This window comes from Delphinapterus leucas, chromosome 5 (genome assembly GCF_059928025.1).
Source record: "Delphinapterus leucas isolate spDelLeu-1000000601 "Yukka" chromosome 5, BTC_Dleu_Yukka2, whole genome shotgun sequence".
Taxonomy (NCBI): Eukaryota; Metazoa; Chordata; class Mammalia; order Artiodactyla; family Monodontidae; genus Delphinapterus; species Delphinapterus leucas.
The window spans coordinates 78,602,369-78,619,226 of NC_143133.1; the positions used below are offsets into that span (position 1 = coordinate 78,602,369).

Genomic DNA, 16,858 nt, shown 5'->3' on the forward strand with positions numbered 1-16,858 from the left:
TCTGATATATCTTGTAAGCTTAGATAAAAATATGTTGAATGGAGGGCATTTTCATTTATAATTGTTTTCATGTGTGAAAGTTTTAGCCCAAATATCTTTCCTCATTCCTGAAGTTTTTGAGAATTCTTTGGTACAATTTGTGTTGTTTCTCCATTCTCCTCATTAGTAGCTTAAAAGGCTCTCTCAGGTCTATTTCATCTATCTACCTGTCAGATAACAAAATCCTGTAATCAGTATCTCTTGCTCTGTTCTCTCCAAACTTGCTGGTCTAAGTCCTTTTGTTTTTAAAATAATCCCATTACTAAAATTTTAATGGGGTTTTGGAAGGAACAAAAATCTTAGTGCCAGCAATACATGGAGAGGCTTAAATTAGTATAAGCATGCTCACAAATTTCAGTTTTTTTAAAAAAATAAAGTTATGCATACTAGTTAAAGACAGTTATGTGATATTATTTCCATCAAGGAAATAGAAAGAGTTAAATATGTTCACTTTCTCTCATCCCTAAAAAAATCCTAGGTTGTGTTCCGATCCAACATATGGGTGATAGAAAAAAAAGTAGTATTTAACAAAGAGAAATGTGAGACTTTTCTATGATACAGTTCTTAAGTGTGGTATTTTTAAAAGTCACTCACTAGATCTGTCCAGTTAGAAATTCTCTGCATCGCCAATCCTGTATGCTAGCCACATGGAGCACTTGAATTTGCCTAGTGTGTCTGAGCAAATAAATTTTAATGGAATTTAATTTATTATTTTTAGTTTAAATGCACATAACCACATAACTCATGGTTAACATTTTGAGCAGTGCAGCTCTATTTAAAGAATCATGTCATATTTACTTCTTATAATATATTTTAAAAATTATATATGTTTATAGAACTTTAGTCTAAGTATTTATCTTTCCTTAATTGAAGGCTGAGATATACTTTTCTTTTATTTCATAAAAATTGAAATCACATTGAAAATCACAAGAGAAAAATAAAATAGTGCCAACTTCATCAAGCCTATTATCTTTTCCTGCATTTTTTCTTTCTGAAATTTTTACTTTTTTAAGCTAATTTAAGCATTTTCTTAAGGAAATGAGAAATAAGCCTAGTGGCAATAAAACTGGCACAAATGTCTCAGCATTGAAAACAAAGCAGAACAAAACAGAGATTTTTATCTCGTAAATAAGCCTCACAAGCATAAATGTCTCACCACAAAGCCGTGTTTTTGAGATTTGTTGTGGATTTCATGATATAAGTTCATAAAAATGTAAAAATAGTCCTTTTCTTTTCTTGAAACCACTGGTAAGTCTTGAACTACTGGTAAATTTTGTTGTTCTCATCACAGTGAACATAAGAGTACATCTTGAATTATTTTAATATAAGATTGTCTTTGTTTTTACACATTTTATTTTCTCAAGATTGTCCTTTAGCATTCAACTTTAATAGTCCAGCTTTTCTTTAACCAGATTTCAGTTTTTAGGCTCCATTCCCATCTCAATGTAAAATAAACTAACCAAACAATCAACCAATAAAAATGACAAAAACTCTGTTTTAAAATAAGGTTGTTAATGCCTCCGGTGTATATTCCCCTAGGGCATGGCAATTTATTTTAATTAATCACCAATTAAATAGTCAGTGTCAGATATATATTGAATAGCTATGAACTGATATACCCTGTCAAATAAGTCCCCCAAGAGATAGTAAAATAAACCACCTTTTTCATTTTGAGTTGATGGCCAACTCAGTAGTCACACAATTAAATTTATGTGTAGAGGCAGAATCTGATCTTATTATCTGATTTTTTTCATTTCTGTCATGGCTAAAACTATAGGTATTGGCATCATGTAAAGGCAATTATAGGCAAATATCAAGCATCAATCATATGCCTCAGTCTTCCAAATTTTAATTTAGGTAAAGTTATGTAAGTTTAATTTTAACTGGTTTAATTCTTAATATTAAAAATGAATTCTAATGAACTTTTTATTTCAATTGTTCCCCAAATTAATAGTGGATACAAACATATAAGTAATTATGCAAAAAGATAGTTGAACCTAAAAATCTTATATCATTTTTAGCCTAAAATTTAGCAATAAGTGTAAGCCATTATAAAGTTAACATCACTACGTAGTAATATGGAGATAAATCCTAAAATGCCTTGAAAAGAATCACATGCATTTAGGATTGCAGAATGGTTCAGTCGTCTAACACATACCGTCTCATTCATAAATGAGTGTTCCTCAGATTGGTGGTTGCCAAGGGAGAAGGGATGGAGTGGGAGGTTGGGGTTAGCAGATGTAAGCTTTTATATACAGAATGGATAAACAATAAGGTCCTACTATACAGCACAGAGAACTGTATTCAATATCCTGTGATAAACCATAATGGAAAAGAATATTAAAAAAAAGAATGTGTGTATATATATGTATAACTGAATCACTTTGCTGTACAGCAATAATTAACACAACATTGTAAATCAACTATACTTCAATTAAAAAAATATTCTATGGCAAGAGAAGCCATTGCAAAAGCAAAATAAATAAATAAATAAATGAGTGTTCTGTTTCTGGTCTAAAGCTAGTGAGGGATTATCGTTTTTAAAAATAACTGTGAGATTTTAAAAAATTAATATACCTACATTCTCTTTCACAGTTACTCTTTTGGTCAATCATATGACTACTGAATTGATTGTCCATAAAGTTAAGGTATTTGCTATTCAATTCCTGATTCTAATGATTTTCCAAGTAGCTTTTAGAACTGCTTACCAAATTATATTATCCAAAAAAGATGCTAACAATTTTAATCCACATCCAGTAGTTTCCTTTCTATTGCATATTCAGTGAGCAACACAGATCTAGCTGATCAGAAATGGGTTTGATAGCTCAGTGAAGTGTATTTAATTGTCACAATTTTTTACAGCAATTTTACCCCAAATCCAAGCCTGTTTGTTAGACTAATAACAACATACCAACTGACTGAGTTAAGTAGTCCAGACAAGAAGAATATTCTGGCCAATGTCAACAGATGAGTATATGAATGTTATGAGTGTTTGTGTACCCCCAAAACTCATGTGTTGAATCCTAACCCTTAAGGTGATGGTAGTAGAAGGTGGGGCCTTTGGGAGCTGGGTAGGTCATGAGGAAGGAGCCTTCATGAATGAAATTAGTGCCCTTATAAAACAGGCTTGGGCTTCCCTGGTGGCGCAGTGGTTGAGGGTCCGCCTGCCGATGCAGGGGACGCGGGTTCGTGCCGCGGTCCGGGAGGATCCCACATGCCGCGGAGCAGCTGGGCCCGTGAGCCATGGCCGCTGGGCCTGCGCGTCCGGAGCCTGTGCTCCACAAGGGGAGAGGCCACAGCAGTGAGAGGCCTGTGTACCGCAAAAAAAAAAACAGGCTTAAGAGAGATCTCACAATTCCTTCCACCACTTAAAGACACAGTGAGAAGTTGGCAGTTTGCCACCCAGAAAAGGTCTTCAGTAAGACCCAATCATGTTGGCACCCTGTTCTTAAACTTCTAGACTAACTTTGAGAAATACATTTTTAGTGTGTATAAGCCACCTAGTCTATGGAATTTTGTTATAGCAGCCTGAATGGGCTAAGAAAGTACATAAATAAATAAATTCAATAACATTGTTTATTTTTAATATAAAATTTGTGAAAATAAACTGAGATATACAATAGAAGACTGTAAAATAAATATTGAGATAAATATTATAATGATGATTTGAGAAAAAAGGGAGATTTATAAATGACAGAAATTAATCCAAAATGGTTCAAGTCATTCTTTAGTGATTTTTCATCTACTATGCATGATTGCTAGTTTTTTGTTTTCACTTGTATATATATATGTGTATATTTTAATTGGGGTATACTTGCTTCACAATGTTGTTCTAGTTTCTGCTATACAGCAAAGTGAATCAGACATATACATACACATATCCCCTCCCTTCTGGATTTCCCTCCCATCTAGGTCACCACAGAGCATCAAGTAGAATTCCCCATGCTATACAGCAGGCTCTCACTAGTTATCTATTACATACATAGCAGTGTATACATGTCAATCCCAATCTCCCAATTCATCCCACCCATCCTTTCCCCTCTTGGTGTCCACACATTTGTTCTCTATGTCTGTGTCTATTTCTGCTTTGCAAACAGGTTCATCTGTACCATTTTTCTAGATTCCACATATATGTGTTAATATACGATATTTTTCTCTTTCTGACTTACTTTGGTCTGTATGACAGTCTCCAAGTCCATCCACATCTCTACAAATGACCCAATTTCTTTCCTTTTAATGGATGAGTAATATTCCATTGTGTATATGTACCACATCTTCTTTATCCACTTGTATATTTTCTTAAAAGTAATTTGGTGTTTACTGAAAATTTAAGTACCTGGGGATAACCTGCTTTTATGAAGAAATGCTCGTTTTGTATCCTGGCATTTTATACCACCTAGTTAAAGAGTAGGACAGATAAAAATGTTTGTGCTTATATCAGACATATCAATGATATTAGATTCTTAATTACCAACTGCTAACATCTAGTTAAATTTCTTTGTCCCACTACTGGGCATATATCTGTAGAAAAACATGGTCCAAAGGGATACATGCACCCCAATGTTCACTGAAGCATTGTTTACAATATCCAAGACATGGAAGCAACCTAGATGTCCATTGACAGTGCAATGGATAAAGAAGTTGTGATACATATATACAATGGAATATTACTCAGTCATCAAAGAGAATGAAATAATGCCATTTTCATCAACATGGATGGACCTAGAGAATGTCATACTGAGTGAAATAAGTCAGAGAGAGAGAGAGAGAGAAATATCGTATGGTATCACTTATATGAAGAATCTAAAAAGAAATGATACAAATGAACTTATTTACAAAACAGAAACAGGTTCACAGACTAAGAGAACAAACTTATGGTTACCAGGGGGGAAGCATGGGAGGAAGGGATAGTTAGGAAGTTTGAGACTGACATGTACACACTGCCATATTTAAATGGATAACCAAGGACCTACTATATAGCACAGGGGCTCAATGTTATGTGGTAGCCTGGATGGAAGGGGAGTTTGAAGGGAGAATGGATACATGTATATGTATGGCTGAGTCACTTTTCTGTGCACCTGAAACTATCATAACATTGTTAATCAGCTATATTCCAATATAAAATAAAAAGTGTGATTAAAAAAATTCCCTTGTTCACTATAAATATTGGCAAGTTAGTATCAGAGTTATCCAGTGTTGTATTTTCACTAGTGATTTTTCTATCACCTTGAAATCTCTTCCAGCTTTCAGGCTTGAAAAATCTACTCATCTATATCTACCTAAACTTATTTTCTACTATTCTTTGAGATATATACTATATTTAATAAGCAAACATAAATTGTTTGGTTGATCTAAATTCCAACACAGCCACTTTACTGAGACAAATATTTCCCAGTCTTACAGCTCCTCCCCTGCTCAGATTAACTTAGTGTTAATGGATCTTGCTTTCTTCCACATCACTATGGTATGAGGGAATATTTCATTTATGCATGTGTGTATCTCCTTAGATACACTCATTTATGCATGTGTGTATCTCTTAGCAACTGCTCCACAAATAAATGTGCTAAAACAAGGGTGTATTTCCTTATTTATGCATGTGTATATCTCCTTAGCAACTGCTCCACAAATAAGTGTGCTCCAAAAATAAGGGTGTATACAGACACACTCACACACAAACACACTTTATAAATTATATCAAATAGAACTGATTGTTATAAGTTATATGGTTTCTATGCATAATAACAATAAAGTTAGCATTTTCTGTATAGCAGCAATGTAAAATAATTTTACATAAACTTTCAGTTCAATTGATTTTTTAAAATATACTGAAGGGGAATATTTTTGACTAAACAAATAGAAGTACTCTTCATATTTTTTCTAAATCTGTCATAGTCTATCTGAGGAAGTCTTCAGGAAGTTTATGTTCAGAGTGTGCTCAGCAGAAAGATTATTGTGAAAATTATTTTTATTTAATATAAGGATAAAATACTCACACACATATGGTTAGTCTGTTATAGGTGAAATGCCTGGCAGTGACAAGTATTAAAATTGAAAATGTGAATTCTAGTAACAACAAAAATTGTGCCAACTAGAAAATAAGTATGCTTAATGGAAAAGTAAAAGTGCAAAAAATCAGATTAAATACTCGTCCCCATGTCTCAAAAAGGAAAAAAATAAAGTGACTGGGATATATAGCTTTTTTAAAAATGGGTGCTGAAATTATTGACAGACCTTAAATTAGTAGCTGTAGTGCAATATATGTTTTTTCATTCCTTTGATTTTGGTTTTCTGCTAAAATTTTAAATCCCAGACAAATAATTTAATTAATATATTCTTTCTAATAAGTAAGAATAGTGAAAACATTTGCCCTTTATTTATGAAACTTCTTGACACAAATTATTTAATAATTAGGTGCATTTATTTTTAAACTTAGTAACAGTGCTTAGGGGAAATAAATAAATATCTTTTGAAATTTGGGGTTAGCTAATCTTAGTTCCTTTACCAACATACTGGTGATAATTTCAGCATTAATAGCTTCTAATTGCTGATTGGTCTTCTTTCTCCTTAATATTTTTCTTAGTTTTTGGTGAGGCTTTTAATATACACAACCAGGAGGTATTTCATCATAATGATTGCAGGCCCAATTGTGACAATTTCAGAAATTACAATACTTTCAATAAAATGAATGAGCAAGTCAGTGGAAGAAAATAATTTGATGGTACGTGACAAATTCACATGAAAAGTCAACCAGCTGTCATTTGGTTACTCTGATTTTCCAAAACAGAAACTCATATTCTGATAGAAAGCCCATGTTGAGGATTATTATGAAGATTATGTAAAATCTAGATGAAATGGACTCTTCTTTTTTTTTTGTTTGTGGTGAGAAAAATACAGTTGTAACCGAATCTTAAACATAAAGGTGTTAAAATTTTATTTTATTTTCTAACTTATTTCCCAAAGCCTGCTTTAGAAAATGCATGGCTAGTATTTTCCTGCATAGAGAATATTACATCGGTTATTTTGAGTTAATAAAAAAAAGAGTCTAACAAAACACAATACAGATGATGGAGCCATCACAATCGTAATTTAAATTATTTGTAAGTAAATTGCCTTTAAAATAAACAACTCCTTTTAATCTATTTAAACAGCTGAGAGGAGCTTCAAGATTACAGAAGAGCAAGACGCGGAGATCACCTTCCTCCCCACGAATATATCAGAAATACATCTACATAAGGAACAGCTCCTATAAAACCCCTACTGAACGCTGGCAGAAGACCTCAGACCTCCCAAAAGGCAAGAAACTCCCCACGTACCTGGGTAGGGCAAAAGAAAAAACAGAGACAAAAGAATACAGACGGGACCTACCCCACTGGGAGGGAGCTGTGAAGGAGGAAAGGTTTCCACACACTAGGAGGCCCCTTTGCAGGCGGAGACTGCAGGTGGCACAGGGGGGAAGATTCGGGGTCATGGAGGAGAGCACAGCAACAGGGATGTGGAGGGCAAAGTGGAGAGATTCCCGCACAGAGGATCGGTGCCGACCAGCGCTCACCAGCCCAAGAGGCTTGTCTGCTCACCTGCCGAGGAGGGCGGGGCTGGGAGCTGAGGCTCGGGCTTTGGTTGGAGCGCAGGGAGAGGACTGGGGTTGGCGGCGTGAACACAGCCTGAACGGGGCTAATGCGCCGCAGCTAGCCAGGAGGGAGTCCAGGAAAAGGTATGGAGCTGCCAAAGAGACAAGAGACTTTTTCTTACTTCTTTGTTTCCTGGTGCGTGAGAAAAGGGGATTAAGAGCACAGATTAGGGGAGCTCCAGAGGTGGGCAGAAGCCACAGCTATCAGTGCAGACCCCAGAGACGGGCATGAGACGCTAAGGCTGCTGCTGCCACCACCAAAAAGCCTGTGTGCAAGCACAGGTCACTGTCCACACCTCCCCTCCCGGGAGCCTGTGCAGCCTGCCACTATCAGGGTCCCGTGATCCAGGTACAACTTCCCCGGGAGAACGCACGGCGCACCTCAGGCTGTTGCAACATCATGCTGTCCTCTGCAGCCGCAGGCTCACCCCGCATCCTTACCCCTCCCTCCCCCCGACCTAAGTGAGCCAGAGCCCCTGAATCAGCTGCTCCTTTAACCCCGTCCTGTCTGAGCGAAGAACAGACGCCCTCAGGCGACCTACATGCAGAGGCAGGTCCAAATCCAAAACTGAGCACCAGGAGGTGTGCAAACAAAGAAGAGAAAGGGAAATTTCTCCCAGCATCCTCAGGAGCATAGGATTAAATCTCCACAATCAACCTGATGTACCCTACATCTGTGGAATGCCTGAATAGACAACGAATCATCTCAAATTGAGAAGGTGGACTTTGGGAGCAAATATATATATATATTTTTTTTCCCTTTTTCTCTTTCTGTGAGTGTGTATGTGTATGCTTCTGTGTGTGATTTTGTCTGTATAGCTTTGCTTTTACCATTTGTCCTAGGGTTCTGTCCATCAGATTCTTTTTCTTTTTAAAATTTATTTCTTAATAATTATTTTCTATTTTAATAATTTTATTTTATTTTATCTTCTTTCTTTTTTCTTTCTTTCTTTCTTTCTCTTTCTTTCTTTCTTTCTCCCTCCCTCCCTCCCTCTCTCTTTCTCTCTTTCTCTCTTTCTTTCTTTCTTTCTTTCTTTCTTTCTATTTTTTCTCCCTTTTATTCTGAGCTGCGTGGATGAAAGGCTCTTGTTTCTCCAGCCAGGCATCAGGGCTGTGCCTCTGAGGTGGGAGAGCCAACTTCAGGACACTGGTCCACAAGAGACCTCTCAGCTCCACGTAATATCAAATGGCGAAAATCTCCCAAAGATCTCCATCTCAACGCCAAAACCCAGCTTCACTCAATGACCAGCCAACTACAGTGCTGGACACCCTATGCCAAAAAACTAGCAACACAGGAACACAACCCCACCCATTAGCAGAGAGGCTGCCTAAAATCATAATAAGGCCACAGACACCCCAAAACACACCACCAGACGTGGACCTGCCCACCAGAAAGACAAGATCCAGCCTCATCCACCAGAAAACAGGCACTAGTCCCCTCCACCAGGAAGCCTACACAACCCACTGAACAAACTTCAGCCACTGGGGACAGACACCAAAAACAACAGGAACTAAGAACCTTCAGCCTGTGTAAAGGAGACTCCAAACACAGTAAGTTAAGCAAAATGAGAAGACACAGAAACACACAGCAGATGAAGGAGCAAAGCAAAAACCCATCACAACTAATAAATGCAGAGGAAATAGGCAACCTACCTGAAAAAGAATTCAGTAAAATGATAGTAAAGATGACCCAAAATCTTGGATATAGAATGGAGAAAATACAAGGATGTTTAACAAGGACCTAGAAGAACTAAAGAGCAAACAAACAATGATGAACAACACAATAAATGAAATTAAAAATTCTCTAGAAGGGATCAATAGCAGAATAACTGAGGCAGAAGAATGGATAAGTGACCTGGAAGATAAAATAGTGGAAATAATTACTGCAGAGCAGAATAAAGAGAAAAGAATGAAAAGAACTGAGGACAGTCTCAGAGACCTCTGGGAAAACATTAAACACACCAACATTCGAATTATAGGGGTCCCAGAAGAAGAAGAGAAAAAGAAAGGGGCTGAGAAAATATTTGAAGAGATTATAGTTGAAAATTTCCCTAATATGGGAAAGGAAATACTTAATCAAATCCAGGAAGCACAGAGAGTCCCATACAGGATAAATCCAAAGAGAAACATGCCAAGACACATATTAATCAAACTATCAAAAATTAAATATAAAGAAAAAATATTAAAAGCAGCAAGGGAAAAAGAAAACAAATAACATACATGGGAATCCCCATAAGGTTAACAGCTGAACTTTCAGCAGAAACTCTGCAAGCTAGAAAGCAGTAGTAGGACATATTTAAAGTGATGAAGAAGAAAAACCTACAACCAAGATTACTCGACCCAGCAAGGATCTCATTCAGATTGGATAGAAAAATTAAAACCTTTACAGACAAGCAAAAGCTGAGAGAATTCAGCACCACCAAACCAGCTTTACAACAAATGCCAAAGGAACTTCTCTAGGTAGGAAACACAAGAGAAGGAAAAGACCTACAAAAACAAACCCAAAACAATTAAGAAAATGGTAATAGGAACATGCATATTGATAATTACCTTAAATGTAAATGGATTAAATACTCCAAACAAAAGGCATAGACTGGTTGAATGGACACAAAAACAAGACCCGTATATATGCTGTTTACAAGGGAACCACTTCAGACCTAGGGACACATACAGACTGAAAGTGAGGGGATGGAAAAAGATAGACATTCCATGCAAATGGAAATCAAAAGAAAGCTGGAGTGGCAATTCGTATATCACACAAATAGACTTTGAAATAAAGACTATTACAAGAGACAAAGAAGGATACTACATAATGATCAAGGGATCGATCCAAGAAGAAGGTATAAGAATTGTAAACATTGATGCACCCAACATAGGAGAACCTCAATGCATAAGGCAAATACTAACAGCCATAAAAGGGGAAATTGACAGTAACACAATCATAGTAAGGGACTTTAACACACCACTTTAACCAATGGACAGATCATCCAAAATGAAAATAAAAAAGGATACACAAGCTTTAAATGACACATTAAACATGAGGGACTTAATTGATATTTATAGGACATTCCATCCAAAAACAACAGAATACACATTCTTCTCAAGTGCTCAGGGAACACTCTCCAGGATAGATCATATCTTGTGTCACAAATCAAGCCTTGGTAAATTTAAGAAAATTGAAATCGCATCAAGTATCTTTTCTGACCACAATGCTTTGAGACCAAATATCAATTCCAGGAAAAAATCTATAAAAAATACAAACACATGGAGGCTAAACAATACACTACTTAATAACCAAGAGATCACTGAAGAAATCAAAGAGGAAATAAAAAAATACCTAGAAAAAAACGACAGTGAAAACACGATGACCCAAAACCTATGAGGTGCGGCAAAAACAGTTCTGAGAGGGAAGTTTTCAGCAATAAAATCGTACCTTAGGAAACAAGAAACATCTCAAATAAACAACCTCACCTTACACCTAAAGCAAGTAGAGAAAGAAGAATAAAATAACCCCAAAGTTAGCAGAAGGAAAGAAATCATAAACATCAGATAAGAAATAAATCAAAAAGAATGAAGGAAACAATAGCAAACAACAATAAAACTAAAAGCTGGTCCTTTGACAAGATAAACAAAATTGATAAACCATTAGCCAGACTCATCAAAAAGAAAAAGGGAGAAGACTCAAATCAATAGAATTAGAAATGAAAAAGGAGTAGTAACAACTAAAACTGCAGAAATACAAAGGATCATGATAGATTACTACAAGCAACTATATGCCAATAAAATGGACAACCTGGAAGAAATGGACAAATTCTTAGAAATGCACAACCTTCCGAGACTGAACTAGGAAGAAATAGAAAATATGAACAGACCAATCACAAGCACTGAAATTGAAACTGTGATTAAAAGGCTTCCAACAAACAATAGCCCAGGACCAGATGGCTTCACAGGCGAATTCTACCAAACATTTAGAAAAGAGCTCACACCTATCCTTCTCAAACTCCTGCAAAATACAGCAGAGGGAGGAACATTCCCAAACTCATTCTACAAGGCCACCATCACCCTGATATGAAAACCAGACAAAGATGTCACAAAGAAAGAAAACTACAGGCCAATATCACTGATGAACATAGATGCAAAAATCCTCAACAAAACAATAGCAAACAGAATCCAACAGCACATTACAAGGATCATAAACCATGATCAAGTGGGGTTTATCCCAGGAATGCAAGGATTCTTCAATATATGCAAATCAATCAATGTGATACACCATATTAACAAATTGAAGGAGAAAAACCATACGATCATCTCAATGGATGCAGAGAAAGATTCTGACAAAATTCAACACACATTTATGATAAAAACCCTCCAGAAAGTAGGCATAGAGGAAACTTTCCTCAACATAATAAAGGCCATATATGACAAACCCACAGCCAACAATATCCTCTATGGTGAAAAACTGAAACCATTTCCACTAAGATCAGGAACAAGACAAGGTTGTGCACTCTGACCACTATGATGCAACATAGTTTTTGAAGTTTTAGCCACAGTGATCAGAGAAGAAAAAGAAATAAAAGGAATCCAAATCGGAAAAGAAGAAGTAAAGCTGTCACTGTTTGCAGATGACACGATGCTATACATAGAGAATTCTAAAGATGCTACCAGAAAACTACTAGACCTAATCAATGAATTTGGTAAAGTTGCAGGATACAAAATTAATGCACAGAAATCTCTTGCATACCTATACACTAATGATGAAAACTCTGAAAGTGAAATTAAGAAAACACTCCCATTTACCACTGCAACAAAAAGAATAAAATATCTAGGAATAAACCTATCTAAGGAGACAAAAGACCTGTATGCAGAAAATTATGACATTGATGGGAGAAATGAAAGATGATACAAATAGATGGAGTGATATACCATGTTCTTGAATTGGAAGAATCAATATTGTGAAAATGACTCTACTACCCAAAGCAATCTATATATTCAACACAATCCCTATCAAATACCACTGGCATTTTTCACAGAACTAGAACAAAAAATTTCACAATTTGTATAGAAACGCAAAAGACCCAGAATTGCCAAAGCAATCTTGAGAAAGAAAAATGGAGCTGGAGGAATCAGGCTCCCTGACTTCAGACTATACTACAAAGCTACAGTAATCAAGACAGTATGGTACTGGCACAAAAACAGAAATAGAGATCAATGGAACAGGATAGAAAGCCCAGAGATAAACCCACACACCTATGGTCAACTAATCTATGACAAAGGAGACAAGGCTATGCAATGGAGAAAAGACAGCCTCTTCAATAATTTGTGCTAGGAAAACTGGGCAGCTACATGTAAATGAATGAATTTAGAAGACTCCCTAACACCATACACTGAAATAAACTCAAAATGAATTAAAGACTTAAATGTAAGGCCAGACACCATCAAACTCTTAGAGGAAAACATAGGCCGAACACTCTATGACAGAAATCACAGCAAGATCCTTTTTGACCCACCCCCTAGAGAAATGGAAATAAAAACAAAAATAAACAAATGGGACCTAATGAAACTTAAAAGCTTTTGCAGAGCAAAGGAAACCATAAATAAGACGAAAAGACCACCCTCAGAATGGGAGAAAATATTTGCAAATGAAGCAACTGACAAAGGATTAGTCTCCAAAATTTACAAGCAGCTCACGCAGCTCAATATCAAAAAAACAAACAACCCAATCCAAAAATGGGCAAAAGACCTAAATAGACATTTCTCCAAAGAAGATATACAGACTGCCAACAAACACATGAAAGAATGCTCAACATCAGGATTCATTAGAGAAATGCAAATCAAAACTACAATGAGATATCATCTCACACCGGTCAGAATGGCCATCATCAAAAAATCTAGAAACAATAAATGCTGGAGAGGGTGTGGAGAAAAGGGAACCCTCTTGCACTGTTGGTGGGAATGTAAATTGATACAGTCACTATGGGGAACAGTATGGAGGTTCCTTAAAAAACTAAAAATGGAACTACCACATGACCCAGCAATCCCACTGCTGGGCATATACCCAGAGAAAACCATAATTCAAAAAGACACATGTGCCTCAATGTTCATTGCAGCACTATTTACAATAGCCATGTCATGGAAGCAACCTACATGCCCAATGACAGACAAATGGATAAAGAAGATGTGGTACCTATATACAATGGAATATTACTCAGCCATAAACAGGAACGAAATTGAGTTATTTGTAATTATTTGTACAAATTGAGTTATTTGTAGTGAAGCTGTGAGAAAGTGAGAGAGTGGCATGGACATATATACAGTACCAAATGTAAAATAGATAGCTAGTGGGAAACAGCCGCATAGCACAGGGAGATCAGCTCAGTGCTATGTGACCACCTAGACGGGTGGGATAGGGAGGGTTGGAGGGAAGGAGATGCAAGAGGGAAGAGATATGGGGACATATGTATATGTATAACTGATTCACTTTGTTATAAAGCAGAAACTGACACGCCATTTTAAAGCCACTATACTCTAATAAAGATGTTAAAAAATAATAATAATTAAGCTGTAGGCTTCTGCACATTTAAAACTGGAGGTGATTAGCATGATCTTAGGGTGGAATTTTGGGCCTTCTTGCTCACCCTAGCTATTTGCAGCACCACATTAAATATCAGTGTTTGCTGAAGAAGGAACACTTATGTCCCCATGCCTCCTGTGGGCTACTTTTCAGCCTCCAGAAGCAACTTCTGTGACATGCCAAACATCATACAGATCAAAGAGATTGTATCTGTGAATACTGTGCTTGGGCCTTCAAGAGTTCCCACAATCTGGCAGTGCACCGGATGATTCACACTGGCGAGGAGCCATTACAATGCGAGATCTGTGGATTTACTTGTCGGCAAAAGGCATCCCTTAATTGGCACATGAAGAATCATGATGCAGAGTCCTTCTACCAGTTTTCTTGCAATATCTGTGGCAAAAAAAAATGAGAGGGGCAGCATAGTGGCTCACAAAGCAAAAACCCACTCTGAGGTGCTGATTGCTGAAGCTCTGGCTGCCAATGCCGGCGCCCTCATCACCAGCACAGATATCTTGGACACTAATCCAGAGTCCCTGACACAACCTGCAGATGGTCAGGGTCTTCCTCTTCTTCCTGAGCCCTTGGGAAACTCCATCTCTGGAGAGCGCCTCCTGCTAGTAGCTAGCTGAAGGGCTGTCAAGGTCATACTGTAGGGGAAAGGAACCTGTGAGCCTGATGGATGATGGGAAGATCTTTGTGCGAAGTGGCAGCAGTGGAGGTGCTGAAGGACTGGTCATGAACTCGGATATACTCGCTGCTACCACAGAGGTTCTGATTGAAGATTCAGACTCTACTGGACATTAGTGGAAGGGAAGATTTTGGGCACTGGGACAGCTAAGACTTTGTATTTAAAAGACAAAAAGGACCAAAAAAAAAAAAAATTAGAGCATTTAAGATCCAGTAAAATAAAAAAAAATTAGAGAATTTTCAAAAATTCCCTAATATACCATTTTAAAGAGAAATAATTATTTTTCTTTCAGCATAATTGTTTGTGATGACTATTTCAGGAACTTTGAAATATAAAATAAGAAAAAGAATTTTAGCATGAAACAATAATTACATGGAAAGGTTTTATACTTTTTATGGAAAATTTATCTATTATTTATAAATTTCACTTTAGAAATATTATGCATTTATTAAATTTATGTTTTGTGCCAAACACTGCATGAGTTGTTTTATTTCAGTTGTTTTACTTAATATTTCTTGCAAAGAAACTAAATTGTATGATTTGTTTTTCACAGATATCTATAAGGTATTAAATTTTCACCAGGAATTGTAAATTGTAAAGAAAAACAGGTGGAACAGATTTTTCAATACTCTAATTTGAGGGGAAAATTTAACATGTTTTAAATTTGTTATAAAGCAGGCAAATTTGATGAAAATGGAATAGGTCAAAATGCAGAGTTCACTAATATGAAGACGTGATATATTCTAAAAGTTACTATTAAAAAATGTTTGTAAGGTCTTTTAATATTCAAATATTAAAATTGCCTCTTTTTCTCTTTTTTTGAAACAGATGAGGGATATTTATAACATCTAGATAAAACATAGGTTACATTGTCTCCAGTTTCGGTTTGAATGAAAGTATTTTTTCCTACTAATAAAACTGTTGCCAGTGTTTGTGATTTTTTTTTTTTTATCTAAGATCTTGTACTCAGCTATTTATTTATTTATTTATTTATTAACATCTTTATTGGAGTATAATTGCTTTACAATGGTGTGTTAGTTTCTGCTTTATAACAAAGTGAATCAGTTATACATATACATATGTTCCCATATCTCTTCCCTCTTGCGTCTCCCTCCCTCCCACCCTCCCTATCCCACCCCTCTAGGTGGTCACAAAGCACCAAGCTGATCTCCCTGTGCTATGTGGCTGCTTCCCACTAGCTACCTATTTTAAGTTTGGTAGTGTATATATGTCCATGCCACTTTGTCACAGCTTACCATTCCCCCTCCCCATATCCTCAAGTCCATTCTCTCGTAGGTCTGTGTCTTTATTCCTTTCTTGCCCCTAGGTTCTTGATGACCTTTTTTTTTTCTTTCTTAGATTCCATATATATGTGTTATATATAAAATTTGTCCATTTCTTCCAGGTTGTCCATTTTATTGGCATATAGTTGCTTGTAGTAATCTCTCATGATCCTGCAGTGTCAGTTGTTACTTCTCCTTTTTCATTTCTAATTCTATTGATTTGAGTCTTCTCCCTTTTTTTCTTGATGAATCTGGCTCATTGTTTATCAGTTTTGTTTATCTTGTCAAAGAACCAGCTTTTAGTTTTATTGCTCTCCTGTAGCTTAATTATGCCTGTGAAGATTACTGCACCTTTTTCCAATCACCTTTCCCCACCCTCCCTAAGCTCCCCATACCTCAGAACGCCCTGCTTCTTTATTCTTTATCCTGCAAACCTCCCAAGGTTCTCACCCTCGAGGTGGAGGTTCGGAGAATTGTTCTCCCTTCTCGTTTGATTGCCCTGGAAATAAATAGTCTGCTGCACACCTCAGCTTCTCAGCGGTTTGGCTTGCTGTGTGTCAGGTCTTCTAATATATACGACTTGAAGAACAAGTTTATGGCTAAACTGGAGTTTGAAAACTTAGACCAATGTGGGGCATTGGTCTTCT

General features: G+C 36.6%; 1 pseudogene; it reads left to right on the top strand.

The window, feature by feature from the left end:
- LOC111171585 (E3 ubiquitin-protein ligase ZFP91 pseudogene) overlaps positions 1 to 15,672 on the top strand; it is a 32,523-nt pseudogene extending 16,851 nt beyond the window's left edge.
- The last annotated feature ends 1,186 nt before the right edge of the window (positions 15,673 to 16,858 follow it).